The sequence below is a fragment of the Piliocolobus tephrosceles genome, chromosome X (assembly GCF_002776525.5).
Source record: "Piliocolobus tephrosceles isolate RC106 chromosome X, ASM277652v3, whole genome shotgun sequence".
NCBI classification, from domain to species: Eukaryota; Metazoa; Chordata; class Mammalia; order Primates; family Cercopithecidae; genus Piliocolobus; species Piliocolobus tephrosceles.
Genome location: NC_045455.1, coordinates 34,542,964 through 34,559,361, shown reverse-complemented (window position 1 = coordinate 34,559,361; position 16,398 = coordinate 34,542,964). Strand labels below are relative to the sequence as shown.

Genomic DNA, 16,398 nt, shown 5'->3' with positions numbered 1-16,398 from the left:
TCTCAGATCTATGCCTCTTTAAAAAAAAGAAACATTAACACGATTTTCACAAAATATATATAGAAAGCATTTATCTCAACATAATTGAGGTTATGTATGAAAAACCTACAGCTAAAGTCATAATCAAAGAGGAAAGGCTGAAAACTTATTCTCTAAGATCTGATACAAGGCAAAGATGCCTCTCTCTTGCCACTTCTAGTCAACATAGTACTGAAAGTCCTAACCAGGGCAGTTAGATAAGGAAAAAAAAAAAAAAAAAAAAAGACATTCAAATTGGAAAGGAGAGTAAAATTCTCTCTTTTTGGAGATGACACGATCATATATGTAGAGAACCCTAGGAACTCAACAACAAAAACACTGTTAGAAATAAAAATCAAATTCTGTAAACTTATATGATCAAAATCAACACATCACCTTTTAGTGAAATTTATGTACACTGACAACAAACCTTTCAGAAAAGAAATTCAAGAAACAGTCTCATTTGCAGTATTAACAACAACAAAAATACTTAGGAATAAACTTATCCAAAGAGGTGAAGGATTGTTACACTGAAAACTATAAAACACTAATGGAAGAAATTAAAAGAGACACAGATAAAAGGAAAGACATGGAGTGTTCATGAATTAAAAGAGTTAATATTGTTGTTTTCTCACTTTAGGGAGATTCTTCAAGCGATTACTATGTCAACAGACACAGATGTTTCCGTTCCTTTACATGATGAAGATCAGGGACCGAAACATTAGAAAAGCTAATGAGGCACCATTTGTCCCCATTGGAATAGCTGATTTCCCAGCAATTGTTGCATATGTGTTGTACAAACCGAAAAGCAGGGGAAATACTAAAATATCCCTTCATCTGATCCACATGTGTGTGGCAGGTCAAGGCTTTGTTGTGGGAGCAATGACTGTTGGTATGAGCTATTCCACATATCAGGAATTGTGGGAGAAACATTAGCCTTAGAAGAAGAGATGCTGTCTTGATCTTGTTGGAGGAGCTTGCTGTAGTTAGACATCTATCTCATTGTTGAAGTTACATGTTAATGTTGAAAATAAACTATTTGAGTGTGTTCAGATTATAACATGGTATTTTGAATACTGACTTCCTTTCTTGCAGGCTAAACTTGCCTGGTGACCAAATTACTAGTGACTAGTTTACTCGTGAGGTCATTCAGGGGAGTCAAGTTAACACAAAAGAAACACATCACCTAAATGCAATTGATGGTGTTAAAGTGTCCATCTTCTTAAACTGTTAAGATGAAATTCATTCTAAAAAAGATAGCAGACCAACCCTAAACCCCAGTTTGCTGAAGAATCTTGTTTTGGATGTTATGTAAGAGTCCTATTTGCCTCAGTTAATCTACCTTTTATTCTGTCTGTGTTGTGGACTGGCTGGCTCTTTTTTTTTTTTTTTTTTTTTTTTTTTTTTTTTTTTTTTTTTTTTTTTGAGACGGAGTCTTGCTCTGCTGCCCAGGCTGGAGTGCAGTGGCCGGATCTCAGCTCACTGCAAGCTCCGCCTCCCGGGTTCCCACCATTCTACTGCCTCAGCCTCCCGAGTAGCTGGGACTACAGGCGCCTGCCTCGTCGCCCGGCTAGTTTTTTGTATTTTTTAGTAGAGACGGGGTTTCACCATATTAGCCAGGATGGTCTCGATCTCCTGACCTCATGATCCGCCCGTCTCGGCCTCCCAAAGTGCTGGGATTACAGGCTTGAGCCACCGCACCCGGCCCTGGCTGGCTCTTTTAAAACTCTGTCAGAAAAGTGCATGGAATATAACTTGTAAAGCCTCCCACAGTTGCAAGTATATATATGTGTGTGTGTGTGTGTGTGTGTGTGTTTGTGTGTGTGTGTGTGTGTGTTTAAAGCAAACCTAGAAAGTTTACAAGAGAGTTACACAGTAGCAGTATTTATTGAAGAATCACAGTTGCAAACATAAGAATAATTTAATTATGGGTTCTATTTTAGTTCTTTTGTAATTGCAGAATTACATATTTGCTTCTGTTAGAATAATTTTTAAATGTCATATTGAAATAGGAATATGCATTTTAAGTGTTCATGCAAAGGTACATGAAGAACACTTTTAAAATGTGTGTACTGCTTATTTTCTCCATAAGAATGTTTAATGTTTAATTGTAAACATTAAATGAATTACCCATAATGCAATCGCTTAATGATTTGTGAGCAAGTTGATTTGATCACACATTATATGCTAACCTTGATATAATATAGAATACTTTATTGCACTTGTGAAAAGCTCTCGTCTAACCTGAATTTACATATTTACATTTCATGGTGATAACATGGTATATGTATTGTTATTAAAGTTAGTGACCCTAAAAAAAGAGTTAATATTGTTAAAATGTCCATACTACCCATTGATCTAGTTTCAATGCAATCCCTGTCAAAATCCCAATGGCATTCTTAACAGAAATAGAAAAACAACTCTAAAATTCATGTAAAAAGAACAAAATACCAAGAATTCAAAAGCAATCCTGGGCAAGAAAAATAAAGCTGGATACATGACATATTCTGATTTCAAAATATATTAGAAAGCTATAGTAATCAAAACAGTATAGTCAGTCACAAAAGAAATGTGTAGACCAAAGGAGCAGAACAGAGAGCTCAGAAATACATCTATATGTTTACTGTCAACTGATCTTGGATAAGGGTGCCAAGACACCCTTATCCATAAGGAAAAGGATAGTCTCTTTAATAAGTAGTGTTGGAAAAACTGAATATCTAAATGTGAAAGAGTAAAAGTGAAACCTTATCTTGCATCATATTCAAAAGCCAATTTAAAATTTATTAAGGCTTAAACAAAACACATGAAATGTAAAATTGCTGGAAAAAACAGACAATAACCTTATTGACATTGGTCTTGGCAACAGATTTTTGGTCATAGCACCAGAAGTACAGGCAACAAAAGCAAAAATAGACAAGTGGATTGCATCAAACTAAAAAGTCTTTAACACAGCAAAAAAACAATCAACACATAAAAATGAAGCCTACAGAGTTAGAGAAAATATTTGCAAACCAAATATCTGATAAGGGGTTAATATTCAAGATACAAAAGGAACTCATACAACTCAATAGCAAAACATAAATAAATGAAACAAACAAACAAAAAAACAAAAAACAAGAGCAACAACAACAGAATCAATGACCCAGTTGAGAACTGGGCAAAGAACCTGAATAGACATTTTCCAAAAGAAGACATACAAATGGCTCAAAAGTATATGACAAGATGCTCAGCATCACCAATCATCATGGAAATGCAAATCAAAATCACAATAAGATATCACCTCTCACCCTAAAATGGCTGTTACAATAAAGATAAATAAAGATGATAAGTGGTAGCGAGGATATGGAGAAAAGGGAACTCCTGTGCCCTGTTGGTAGGAATGTATATTGGTGCAGCCATTATGAAAAACAGTATAGAGATTCCTCAACTATTAAAACATCAAACTACCACATCATCCAGCAATCCCACTTCTATGTAGATATCCAAAGAAAATCACATCTAGATCTTGAAGTAATACCTGCTGTTCCATTTTAATTGCATCATCATTTAAAGTAGAAAAGACATGGAAATAACCTAAATACTAATGAATGAATGGATGAAGAAAATTTTATATTATATGCATTATTCAGTTATATATAATGTAGTAACATGTAAATATATGTATATAATATATAAATATGTACATATAATGTATATAGTTTATATTATATAAATATATAATATATATTTTTATATATAATGGAATGCTATTTAGGCTTTAAAAAGAAGGAAATCCTGTAATTTGCAACAAAATGAATGAACCTGCAGGATATCATGCTAAGTTAAATAAACCAGATAGACAAAGATAAATACTGCTTGTTATCACTACTATGTGGAATACAAAATAGTAAAACTAGAAGTAGAGAGTAGAATGGTGGTTGTCACGGGTAGGGGTAGAGAGGGAGGAGGAAATGAAGAAAAGTTAATAAAATGGCACAATATTTCAGTTATGCAAGATGAATGAGTTACTGAGTTTTAATGTACAGTATGACAAAAATAGTTAGCAAAATTGTATTGCATATTTGTGGTTTTTTAAGAGAGTGGATCTTAAGTACTGTCACCACACAAAAAAGTAACTATGTAAGGTGATGGATAAGTTAATTAGCTTGAGTGTGGTGATAATTTCTCAATGTATGCATATATCAAAGTATTAAGTTTACACCTTTAATATATGTAATTCCTGTTTGTCAATTATTCAATTAAACTGGAGAAAGAAAGATTTGTTTTGAACTGCATTTATTTTAGCACCCAAACAAACTTGTCATAAAAGGTACTTTCAATTTTTAAAGATAAATTTGACTTCAGAAGTAAGTGTTACTAAGTTTAAAAATCAACAAATAACATAATGCTATTTTTAACAGAAATAATCCTTATATTGAACAATGTTAAAATCTTTGGTAGCTCTTTACTATAATCACTATTAATCTGACTGACTTTAAAAGTGTTTTTAGAAACCTTCAGAGTGAGCTCTGAATTTCCTGGGTATTTTTTTAAAGCAGCTGCAATATTCAAATGTTTCCTTAAGAGTGACATCTTATTGCAAGTGTCAAATATTTAGAAAATTAATGATGTTGATTCTGTGTCTGAAAATTAATATATTAAATATATAAATTATATTATAATATTTTTAGAAATAACTATATTAATATGCCTTTTACTGAAAAAATGCATTTAAAATGTTTTCTTTAAATACTTTTGTTCATTATTGGATATGAAATTTAACACTGATATATTAAAATGGCTTTGGGTTTAAAAAAACAACTATATCATTATAAACTGCCCATATTTTGTCTAATTAAAGTTATTCCAGTTTAAAAATCAAATAAGGTGACAAATAAGGTGACAAGTATATGAAAACTATAAAGGCTGTGAACCAATAATCATATTCAAGAACATATGAATATTTCTTCTTTGCCTAAGAAATGAAAGTATAATTTATGGAAATCTAAAATACTCCGAGAACTCTCTGTATTCCCCCATCAAAGATTATGAAACACAAATCGTATCAGACCTCTGTGGAGCTGGACTCATCATAATTCCCAGGCAAATAATTAAGTCTCAGCTGTACATACTTCAGTGTTGAAATATTCTTACACGAAGGGACCCGTAAACTTCTTCCAATTGTCATGTGAGCATTATAATGCTTTCAATATCCTTAAGAACACCAAATGCTCCTACCGATACCACTACATGCTGAGACAGCTTGAAGGTGTTCCAGCAAGACAACACTCCCATTCATCTTCTTGAGAAGCTAAGATCTGAGAAAGTTAAGTATGTGATCTTTCATTGTGGATAAACCAATCCTTGGAAACAGACTATAGCTATAATCCCTGAAGATCTGTAAGTAAGTATCGAAGAAGTACAAATCAAATTTAACTCCTAAAAGTGTACTCTTCTAATGTTGTTTCTCTCCTAATGAACTAAAATGTATCTAGTTAGATTATCTTTATTATAAAAATGTAATTATCATCAGATGTTACATTTTCCTGGATACAAATTCCAGACCTAAAAAACAACAAAATGAAAAATCAAATTAGTATTTTCAAAAAAAAATATCCAAAGTAATTCTGTCATAACCTAAATTCTTACAATTTTTAATTCTGTTGTTTTAATCAAAAAGCATTCCAAAAGAATACTGATAAGTGAACAGGAAACTCTGGGATTTAGAAACCCCCTTGCATACACAGTTGTGGTTCTCTCAGTTGCTGAATCCTATATTACTCCAGTACTAGTAAAGCATTTTGATGAAGGGGCAACTTTTCTTAAATTTTGAATCCTATGATATAAATTAGAATAGCAACACTCACCTTTCATCCAATGACAGACTATTCTGACTTACTCTGATATTAACTAGTGCTCACAAAAGGGCATTCAGAAAGGCTATGCCTACCCAAATTTCTCTTTAATCTCTAAAACTATAAACATATCTGCTATTGCCTGCCCAGGAACTTCATTTACTTAGCAAAATCTGGTCAAATAATGTCCTTTCCTATATTTGAAAGGTAACTCCATTGTGGAATGCAATACTGAACCTTTCACCTGATTTAACACTATATACTATAAAGGCTGCCAATTCACATGAAGAGAGACCATACCAGGCATTAATAAAAGCAACACACCTTCCTAATAGCATGAGAACTTGGATGTGGGGATGAGGAATAAGCCAACTGGATAAGATCAACCAATCTGTCTCTTTGTCTATTTAACAACTAATGTTTTTACTGTGTCCAGCGTGAAGGACTTTCAGATTCAAATTGGAAACCTGGCTTTAGTAACCACATGATATTAAGTAAATAGTGATTATAGGCTAGCTGTTCAAGAAGGATAGTCTGTTTAAATAAATTAAAATATATATGGCTTCATTGCTCAGGAAAAGTGCATTAAAAACAAAATAAGCAAAGCACATATGGTAAAAATTCTGAAGGTTAAAGCTTTCCATTCCAAACCCATCTCACAAATCCACATATAGATGCCAGGACAATAAAGGAACTGAAAATGCTTCTCATGTTGGTTTTACGTTGTATTTCCTCATCATTGTAGTAAAGTGTTACCCTATAATATATGTGCTCCTAGAAACCAACAAGGCAAACCTAGACAAAATAACAAGTTTTCCAGATATAATATTAAATCAGAAAACAACAACTCAATACTGTTTATATAATAAATACCCAGTTATAAATGAACACATCAATTTTATTATACTTAAACCTTTACATAGTGACTAATAGGTAGTATGAAGAAGACTTTGCTTATTCAAAAGTAAGATTTCCAAGATTTTCACCAAATGATTAGATGTGGAAGGTAAAGAAAAAATCAAAATAAAAGACAAGAATTTTTAAATATTCTAATGTTGGTAAGAGAGTAAATTATATTTCACCAAATGAAATGGAAAGTACAGGAATACAAGCCAGTTTGGAGGAAGAAATACGAATTCACCTTTTGCAATAATGAGTTTCAGGTGCCATGGAAACATCGAAGTTCAGGTGTCCAAACCACGTTAGGCATTCATTTTTAAAGCTCAATGGAGAAGGCTCAGCTGGAAATTTATTTCTAGGAGTCCTTATTATATAGATGGAAAGTGAGACCAGGGGAATAAATGACATCAATTTAATACAGTAGAGAGAATAAGAGCAAAGCTGGAGATAGAATCTTGAAGTAAATTAACAATTTTAGGGACCAGACGAAGGATGAAAAAGAGTTTTGTTTCTCAAGTTACTCAGACAATATTGGTATCTGGAATACTGTATTTGAAAAAGGATGCATAATCAATTATATATTAGAGGTAAAGTTGTAAGTAATCTCGAGATTCAATCAGAACTGGTCAGCAACTGAAATACAGTTAACATGGATTATTAACAATGGGTCACAAACAAGGGTCATACTTATCCCACCCTGAGAAATATGTGAGATGATTTTTAGGTGTCTCAATACCAGGGAGTACTACTTGCATCAACAAGCAAGGCCCAAGGATGCCAAAATTGAGCTGGACAGCCCCATACAATAAGCAATTTGCCCTCTGAAAATGTTTGGTTCTATATTTAAGAAGATAACTGTTGGAGCCGTTCTCACTGGAAGGCCGTGTTGTTTCTTGTTTTTTTTCTCTCCTTCAAGGGAGAAAACTGAGGATGGTTAACTGTTTATAATGAGACTTCTCACATAGCTGGGTGATTTCCATTTCTTAATTGTGTTTCTTTTAGCACATGGAGTACGCATAGGAACATGATACTGCCTTTTGTTCTTAAGATTCCCAGTGTTCTTAAGCCCCTCAGACAACAATGTCCTCCCAGGTCACAGCTTTAAAGTGCAGGCCTGTCCCTTGACTGCCAGAGCTAGATAAATGCCGTATTCCTGAATCTCATAATCAGGAGATATTCCTGACTTAAATGAAATATCACACTGCAGGGCACGAATTATCCTGCCCCAGTGACCTCTCCAGGGTTAAGAATCTGGCATAAGCAGCCACAAAAGCAGCTAGACATTCCAGAGGCATTGAGTCCACCTGGGGTAAATATAGGACAATGAGAAGAAGCAAGAGACGGGAAATACCCAGGCAGATACATGTTTGCAGGCAGCACCGCAAAGCCTAATTTCCATGTTGTCTAGTCCAAATCAGTTTCATAAGTGACTTTTTGTCAATCACCACATGCAGTGTCTAGCACAGCAATGCATTCTGTTGCATTGCTTCCCATCCTTCCTTGCCTCACTTCATTTATTCACCTTTGCTACTGTGGTTTTTTTTATTTTCTTAATTAACTATGAGCACTTTTAAACCTTGGTTTGGACTCCATTTTCTTGAAAATGTGGACTAAAATTATTGGGCTCCTATTATTAGAGTTATACCACTCTCTATCTTTACTGTGTGTATTTGCATCATCCTGTGTGCTTGCTCTCCGCCTCCAGCCCTCGCCACACAGATGCATATGCAGTTGACACTTGAACAACACGGGTTTCAACTGCATGGGTCCAATAATACACAGACTTTTTTCAATCAATCTCTCCTGTCTCCCCTTCCACCTCTTTCACCTTTGACACCCCTGAGACAGAAGACCAACCTCTCCTTTTCTTCTTCCTCTTCAACCTACTCAACATGAAGATAATGCGAATGAAGACTTTTATAATGAGCCACTTCTACTAAATGAATAGTAAATATGTTTTCTCTTTTTCTTAATAACATTTTACTTTCTCTAGTTTACTTTATTGTAAGAATAAGGTATATAATATGTATAACATACAAAATATTGTTAATTGACTATGCTTTCAGTAGGACTTCTGGTCAACAGCAGGCTATTAGTAAAGTTTTGGGGGAGCAGAAAATTATATGGAAATTTTCAACAGCATGGTGGTTCTGTGTCCCTTACCCCCACATTGTTCAAGGGTCTACTGTATACCCAAATATACAAGCTATTCATTTCTTCATATACATCCTAATTTATGAGATGAAGATAGAATGTATTCTCTGTGTAGATGGATAAACCATTCACTTTAAAGGAATATAAGCATGTAGAAAATAAAATTTCCTGTGGAAACTGACCTCAAGAGCGGAGACTATCTGACACTAACGCTAAAGAAGTAAGTGGGAGAAAACTATGTACAACAGAGAGAAAATGAATTGTAGATAGAGGCAATGGGTAGGGGACTATAAGGAGTCGAGAGAACAGCAAGGATTTGTTAAACGGTAAAGAGTGTTCAATGAATGGCATTACCCTTCACGAATTTCCCTGTGATTTTCAGTTGTCCACGAACACTTCCAAATGTTTGGTGTGATTGGATTTTCTGTAGTATCAGGTAGAAATGCTGACTTTCATGTTTGGATAAATACAGGCTCAAACAGAATTGAGATTCAGGGATAAAAGATGGCAAGATGGCTACCAAATCACATATGATGACAGAGATTTGATTTTTCTACGGAAGCTAAAATTCAACCCTCACCTGTTCAGATTTTCTCACTATAAAACACATCAAACAGCACCCCTTTACAATGCTTGCTAAATGTTTGGATCTGTGTGCAGAAAAGAAAGGTAAATATTGCTCAAGTCATGGGATCTTAGAAACATCAGTGAGTCTTGGAGTAGCTATAGAAAACTGTATGAGATTTCCATTGTATCCTGTGCAACAAATATACTCAAAGATATCATTTAGTTTTTTTAAAAAAAACCCTCTGTATTCAGATCATCTACATTTAGACACCACTTATATGACCTTCAGCAAAGTATATAACCTCTCTGTGCCTCAATTTCTTTATCTGTAAAATAGGTATGGTAACGTTCCTTATCTTACCGGAGTGTTATAAGGTATAAGAATTATTATTTATACTGAACTTTGTTCCTAAAAGTGTGGCTGGAACATGTAAACTAAAATAGAAATAAAGGAAGAAGGGGAAAGATGAAACCAGGAGAGATAGAGAGAGGGATAAAAAGTGGGAGTGAGGGAGGAGGGAGAGAGGGAGGAGGGAGAGAAGGTATGGAAGAATAAAGAAGGGAAGGATTAGGGGGAGAGGGAGGAAAGGAGGGAAGGAGAAAGGTTGAGAATGTAATGTATGGGTACTAGTGGCATTGAACCACTGGATGATTTCATTTCTGGATATGGTCCAACACTTTTTGTATCTGATCAATAATTATTATACTACTTAATCTATTTTAAACTCAATTTCTGCAATCTCTAATTTACCAAAATTGTGTCACATAACAAAAAAGATGGTATGAGAGAGTTTTTGAAAAGGAGAAAACTTTCTCAAAATGAATGCCACTTGCTTTGCTTTGTTGAAAATACTGGGAAGTAATGACATTTCCTATATGTAATCGGGGGAAACAGTCAAGAGAGGTTCTGCAGCCTGACATCCAGCACTGTTTCTATTTGAAACTATTTATAATATATTTGTTTTTGCCCAAATTCAAACATTTTTATTTGGATTATATAAAGGAATCTCTAAAGTGGGAATTTCAATTTCTTTCCCTTGTTAGGATAGGTAAAAAGAAGTTAGAGAGCAGTGTGGTTATCCCTAAGAAGATTTTTTTCTTTTTTGAGGCAGTTTCATTCTTATTGCAGAGGCTGGAGTGCAAAGGCGTGGCCTCAGCTCACTGCAACCTCCGCCTCGGGTTTAAGCCATTCTGCTGCCTCAGCCTCTCAAGTAGCTCGGATTACAGTTGCCCACCTCTATGCCCAGCTAAGTTTTTGTATTTTTAGTAGAAATGGGGTCCACCATGTTGGCTAGGCTGGTCTTGAACTTCTGACCTCAGTCACCTGCCTCTGGTGCCTGACCTTGAACTTCTGACCTCAAGGCACCTTGAACTTCTGACCTTGAACACCTGCCTCAGCCTCCCAAAGTGCTGGAATTACAGGCATGAGCCACTACACCAAGCCAGAAGATTTTTTTTTTTTTAATGTCAGTTCTGAGCTTGGTTACCTAGGGATGTTCAGAAAATCAGTTGAGTCTCTCACTTGGAAGTCAGAGCCCACAAAGACCGTTCATCCTCTGACAATAGGATTATTTTACAGAAAATCTCAAAGCACAGAGATATATCTCAAATTCATAAAATGATATATAAAGTTAACATACATTTTTGTATACTTCATATGATTCAGACCTATGCTAAAGACAATATGTATCATCCCACTTAATGCTCAGAACAACCTGTGATTTTGACTAGCTTCTACCACCTCATATAGTTCATGAAACATGGTTAGAGAGAAGCGACTTCGCTAAACAACCCAGCTAGTCAGTGACAGACTAGAACTTCAGCTTTGTCATGTCTGGTGGCAAACTTCGTGTTCTTAAAGCATCAAACTGCGATGGAAAAATTTGACCAGCTACCAAAAATGACAACTGTAATTTCACCAGTGGTACTTTATTCTTCCACATGGCTCCAGAGAATGAAGAATTTAGAAAACGTTTACAGTATTTCTTCATTGTTACTTCTTTACTATATTTTGGTGTAACACAGTCATATACAGATACATTATTTAAGTGAAAATATTAATAAAACATTTATGATGTTACTTACAATCATCTAAGAACAATCATAGAACAGGTACGGTTGAAAAACATCCGTTTTCCCATGTACTCAACAACAAAAAATAAATGTCATATAATTAATTTTAAAAAGATTATTTTGTAGAAGAATTTTTTTAATCTAGTGAATGGAATATATGTGCGCTTTACATATGTAAATATATGTATACATTACATATGTAAATATATGTGCATTACATATGTAAATACATATATACAGTGCTACACACACAGTAGCAGTTTTGAATATTAATCTTGAGCATTTACAGCACAGTATTTGGGTGTTTCTTTGTCAGACAACTATGAGTGCACATCACAGCAAATGAACTGATCTTTCAATGTGGTGATTATGAAGTTTTCTTCATGGTATTGGTAATGATCCAGAACCAATTATGACTGATAGATCTAGCATTTGTCATCACTCAGCAACTTTGTACCAAATGAAAGTTTAAAATATGTTTTGTCTTCATAAAACGCGATTTGATTGAGCACCTATCAAAAATGGACAGTACAACAGCATTGTTTCCACTGTCAATTTCTTTAGTTAAACTGCAAACTCTCTGCATGATTGGAGAGGGTAAAGGGCCAGAGGTTAGTATTTTCAGTTAGCTCATCATGGTACTCAAATGAGTTTTATTACCACATTTTTTTTTTTTTTTAAATCACAGTACAAATAGAGAGGAGGCTTCGCTGCATGCGCTTCATTTAAAATAACACCCTGACAAGTCACGCTTGGTGAAATTCCCTGGCGAGAATTTAAGTCCAAAGGACCATGAATATAGAAAAGTAAATTTAGTTGTTTTTATATTAAATGATGCTGCCTCTTGCATTGGTTCATATTTGAATTTGTACATGCAGTGTTTTCTTAACTGTAGTTTTTAAAAAGTGTATACTTACAATTAATTTTACTACTAAGGAAAATCACCAAAAACCCAGCAGATCTCCAAAGACATTGTAAAGAATCTTGTCAATCACAATTCATATTTCAAACATCAATATTTTGTAAGCAAATGTGCCAAGCACAAGTAATGCCCATAGGTAAAAACTACAAAAGGTTCATGGCTTCATAATTAACATAAAAGATAAAAGCTCACTAAGAATGAAAATAGAGATGTGGTAAGTATTGAAAGCAGCAGGAGGCAGTCAAAAGTCTAGGCAGATAGACCCAGGTCCCCAGTGAAACCCCACCTACAAGCCAGAAACAGTTTAAAGCCAAGCTACAAGTTAAATCCTTGGACCAGATTAAGAACCTGTCTTTCTGTTTGGTGTGCTTTCCTCTGATTGATCCACGCCTGTCATATATTTTACATATACCTACCCTTTCCTAATTGGTTTTCTACTCTGTCATGCTCACCTTTGAGTAGTATCTTTGCTTTCACCTTTTTTTTTGCACACTTGCAAACCAATCAGCACACACTCCTTATTCTGAGCCCATAAAAGCCCCATGATCAGTCATGTCAGGAAATTTTTTCTGCTTTCAGGTAGGGGATCCATCCCCTGTATTCTTTCTTTGCTGAGAACTTTCCTTTTGCTTAATAAATTCTACTCCACTCACTCTCTGGTATCCACACACCTAATTCTTCCTTGTTGTGAGACAAGAATTTGTACCTAGCTGAGCTAAGGAGCAGAAAAAAAATCCTGCATCAGTATCAAATGATTGCTATATTCAATCAATACAAAAAAGAATTTGGATAAGGAAGAGATCATGGGTGGCTTTACTATTGAGACAAATTTATAGCAAGATAGCTATGAAGCTGAAATTTAAGGAAAAGAAGGACAAACAATAAGTTAAAAGTATTAAAGCTAGGGATAATAATTAGGAAAAGAGAGAGGGCAGGAGAATGCCTAATATGTGTGGACAGAGTAAGGACATACTCTGAGTACAGGGATCAAAATGTCAATGTTGTAGGGACACCTGGAATTTTAAATTTAAAAGTATAAACTCAAAAATGATTTGTTTCGTTTTTCTATAAAGAAAAATGTTACGTTAATACTTTTAGAAAATACAATAAAGCAAAAATTTTCTAGTTCTGCTTTATAAACTTAGTGTCTTCCTATATATAAATGCGTTTTCAGCAGTTTCAAGTTCATAGCAAAATTATCACAAAGTATTCAGAGTTCTCATATACCCCTTACACACACAGGCAGTGCCACTTTTAATATCTATCACCAGAGTGGTAAATTTGTTGCAATCTATAAACCTGCATTGACACATCAATATCACTCAATGTCCATAGTTTGTATTAGTGATCACTTCTGGTGTTGTACTTTATATGGATAACATATATCCACCATAATAGTAACATACAGATTATTTTTACTACCCTAAAATCCTCTATGTTCTCTTTATCCCTGTTCCTTTTTTACCCCTGGCAATCACTGATCTTTTTACTGTCTCCATAGTTTTGCTTTTCCAGAATGTCATATACTTGTGTTCACACAACATGTAGAGTTTCACATTTTCTTTATTCATTTAGTAAAATGCCTTTAAGATTTATCCATGTCTTTACATGGATTGATAGCTCATTTCTTTTTCACACTGAAAATGATCCTGCTGTCTGGATATAGTAGAGTCTGCTTATCCATTCACCTATAGAAGGATATCATGGCTGTTTTTCCGTTTTGCCGATTATGAATAAAACTGCTATAAACAGCTGTGAGCAGGATGTTGTGCAGACATAAGTTTTCAACTCCTTTGGGTAAATACTAAGGATCATGATTGCTGGATCACATGTTAAGATTATGTTTAGTTTCGTAAGAAACTGCCAAACTGTCTTCCAAAATGTTTGTGTATTAGGGTTCTCTTAGAGGGACAAAACAAATAAGATATATATATATATATACACACAGGATATATATAGGATATATATATACACACAGGATATATATAGGATATATATACACACACTTAATAAATTCCCCTATATATTTTTATTATATATTTATTATATTTTATATTATATATTGTTATATATTAAACATAATATATAATATATGACATATATTATTATAATATATTATATATAATATTCTATATATTATTTATTATATTTTATATTATATTTGTTATTTATTATATATAGGGGAATTTATTTTTTACATATTATATTATATATATGTGTGGGGGGGAGTTTATTAAGTGTTAATTTACAAGATGAAAAGATGCCACAATAGGCTGTCTGCAAGCTGAGGAGCAAGAAGAGCCAGTCTGAGTCTCAAAACTGAAGAAGTTGGAGTCCAATGTTCAAGGGCAGGAAGCATCCAGCACTGGAGAAAGATGTAACCTGGGTGCCTAGTCCTGTCTCTTCTTTTTATGTTTTTCCACCTGCTTTATATTTGTTGGCAGCTGATTAGATTACACCCACCCGATTAAGGGTGGATCTGCCTTCCCCAGCCCACTGACAGATGTTAATCTCTTTTGGCAACACCCTCACAGACACATCCAGGATCAGTACTTTGTATCCTTCAATCCAGTCAAGTTGACACTCAGTATTAACCATCACAGTCTCTATCATTTTGCATTCCCACCAGCAATGAATAAGAGTTCCTGTTGCTGCACATACTCACCAGCATTTGGTGCTGTCAATGTTTTACATTTTGGCCATTTTAGTAGGTGTATAGTGGTATCTCTTTGTTTTCATTTTCAATTCTCTAATGACATATGACGTTGAGCACCATTTCATATGCTTGCTTGTCAACTGTATATCTTCCTTGGTGGCATGTTTGTTCAGGTTTTTTTTTCCTATTAAGATTTTATTTTCTTAATTTTCTTTTTTAAGACAAGGTCTGGCTCTGTTGCCTAGGCTGGACTGCAATGGTGTGATCTGGGCTTACTGCAACCTCTGCCTCCCAGGCTCAAACCATTTTCCCATCTCAACCTCCAGAGTAGTTGGGACTACAGATGCATGCCACCATGCCTGGCTAATTGTGTTTGTATTTTGGGTAGAGACAGAGTTTTGCCATGTTGCCCAGGTCTGTCTCAAACTCCTGGACTTAATCAGTCCTCTTGCCTTGGCCTCCTGAAGTGCTGGGATCACAGGCATGACATTTTCTCATTCTTCGGTTTTAAGAGTTCTTTGTATATTTTGATTTAAATCCTTTATCAAGTATGTTATTCACATATATTTTCTCCTAGTGTGTGATTTTCTTCTCCTCTTGAGAATGACATTCATAGAGCAGAAATTTTTAATTTTAATGAAGTCTGACATCAATTATTTCTTTCATGGGTGCTTTTGGTGAAAGTCAACACTTTAGCCAAGGCCATCTGGATAATCTCATGTTATCTTTTATAAGTTTTATTTTTTGAAGAGTATAAGGTCTGTGTCTTGATTCTTTCTTTTTTTCTCTCCTTTTGCGCATGGACATTCAGTTCTTCCAGCACCATTTTTTGAAAAGGAAATCTTTTCTCCATTATATTTCATTTGCTCTTTTGTCAAAGACCATTTGGCTATTTTTGCAAGTCTGTTTCTCAGCTGTCTATTCCGCTTTATTGAACTCTTTGTCCTTTTTCTCCTCACATCATCTTTTGTTAGGTTGCATTATAGTGTACTCATCTAGCAATTCTTGTAACTTGAAGTCAACTTGTAAGTCCTTTTTACTGATTTTTCCCCATAGGCACATTATTTACTAAAATTTGCATCTTATTGAATCTTACTTACTCCAGACTATCATGATGATATCTTTTACTGTAACTTAAACTACTTTAAGAATGTATGTTTAACAAAGTGTGACATTGTTTTTTATGTTCTCTGATTTATTAACAACAACATGTAGCCAAGGAAAGCACTAATTGTCTTTATACCAACGTAGACTTTAATGAGTAGCTATTTGTT

At 34.5% G+C, this 16,398-nt stretch overlaps 1 pseudogene; it reads left to right on the top strand.

Annotated features, from left to right (window-relative positions):
* Positions 1–680: 680 nt before the first annotated feature.
* LOC111521978 lies at positions 681–954 on the top strand (annotated as a pseudogene).
* The last annotated feature ends 15,444 nt before the right edge of the window (positions 955–16,398 follow it).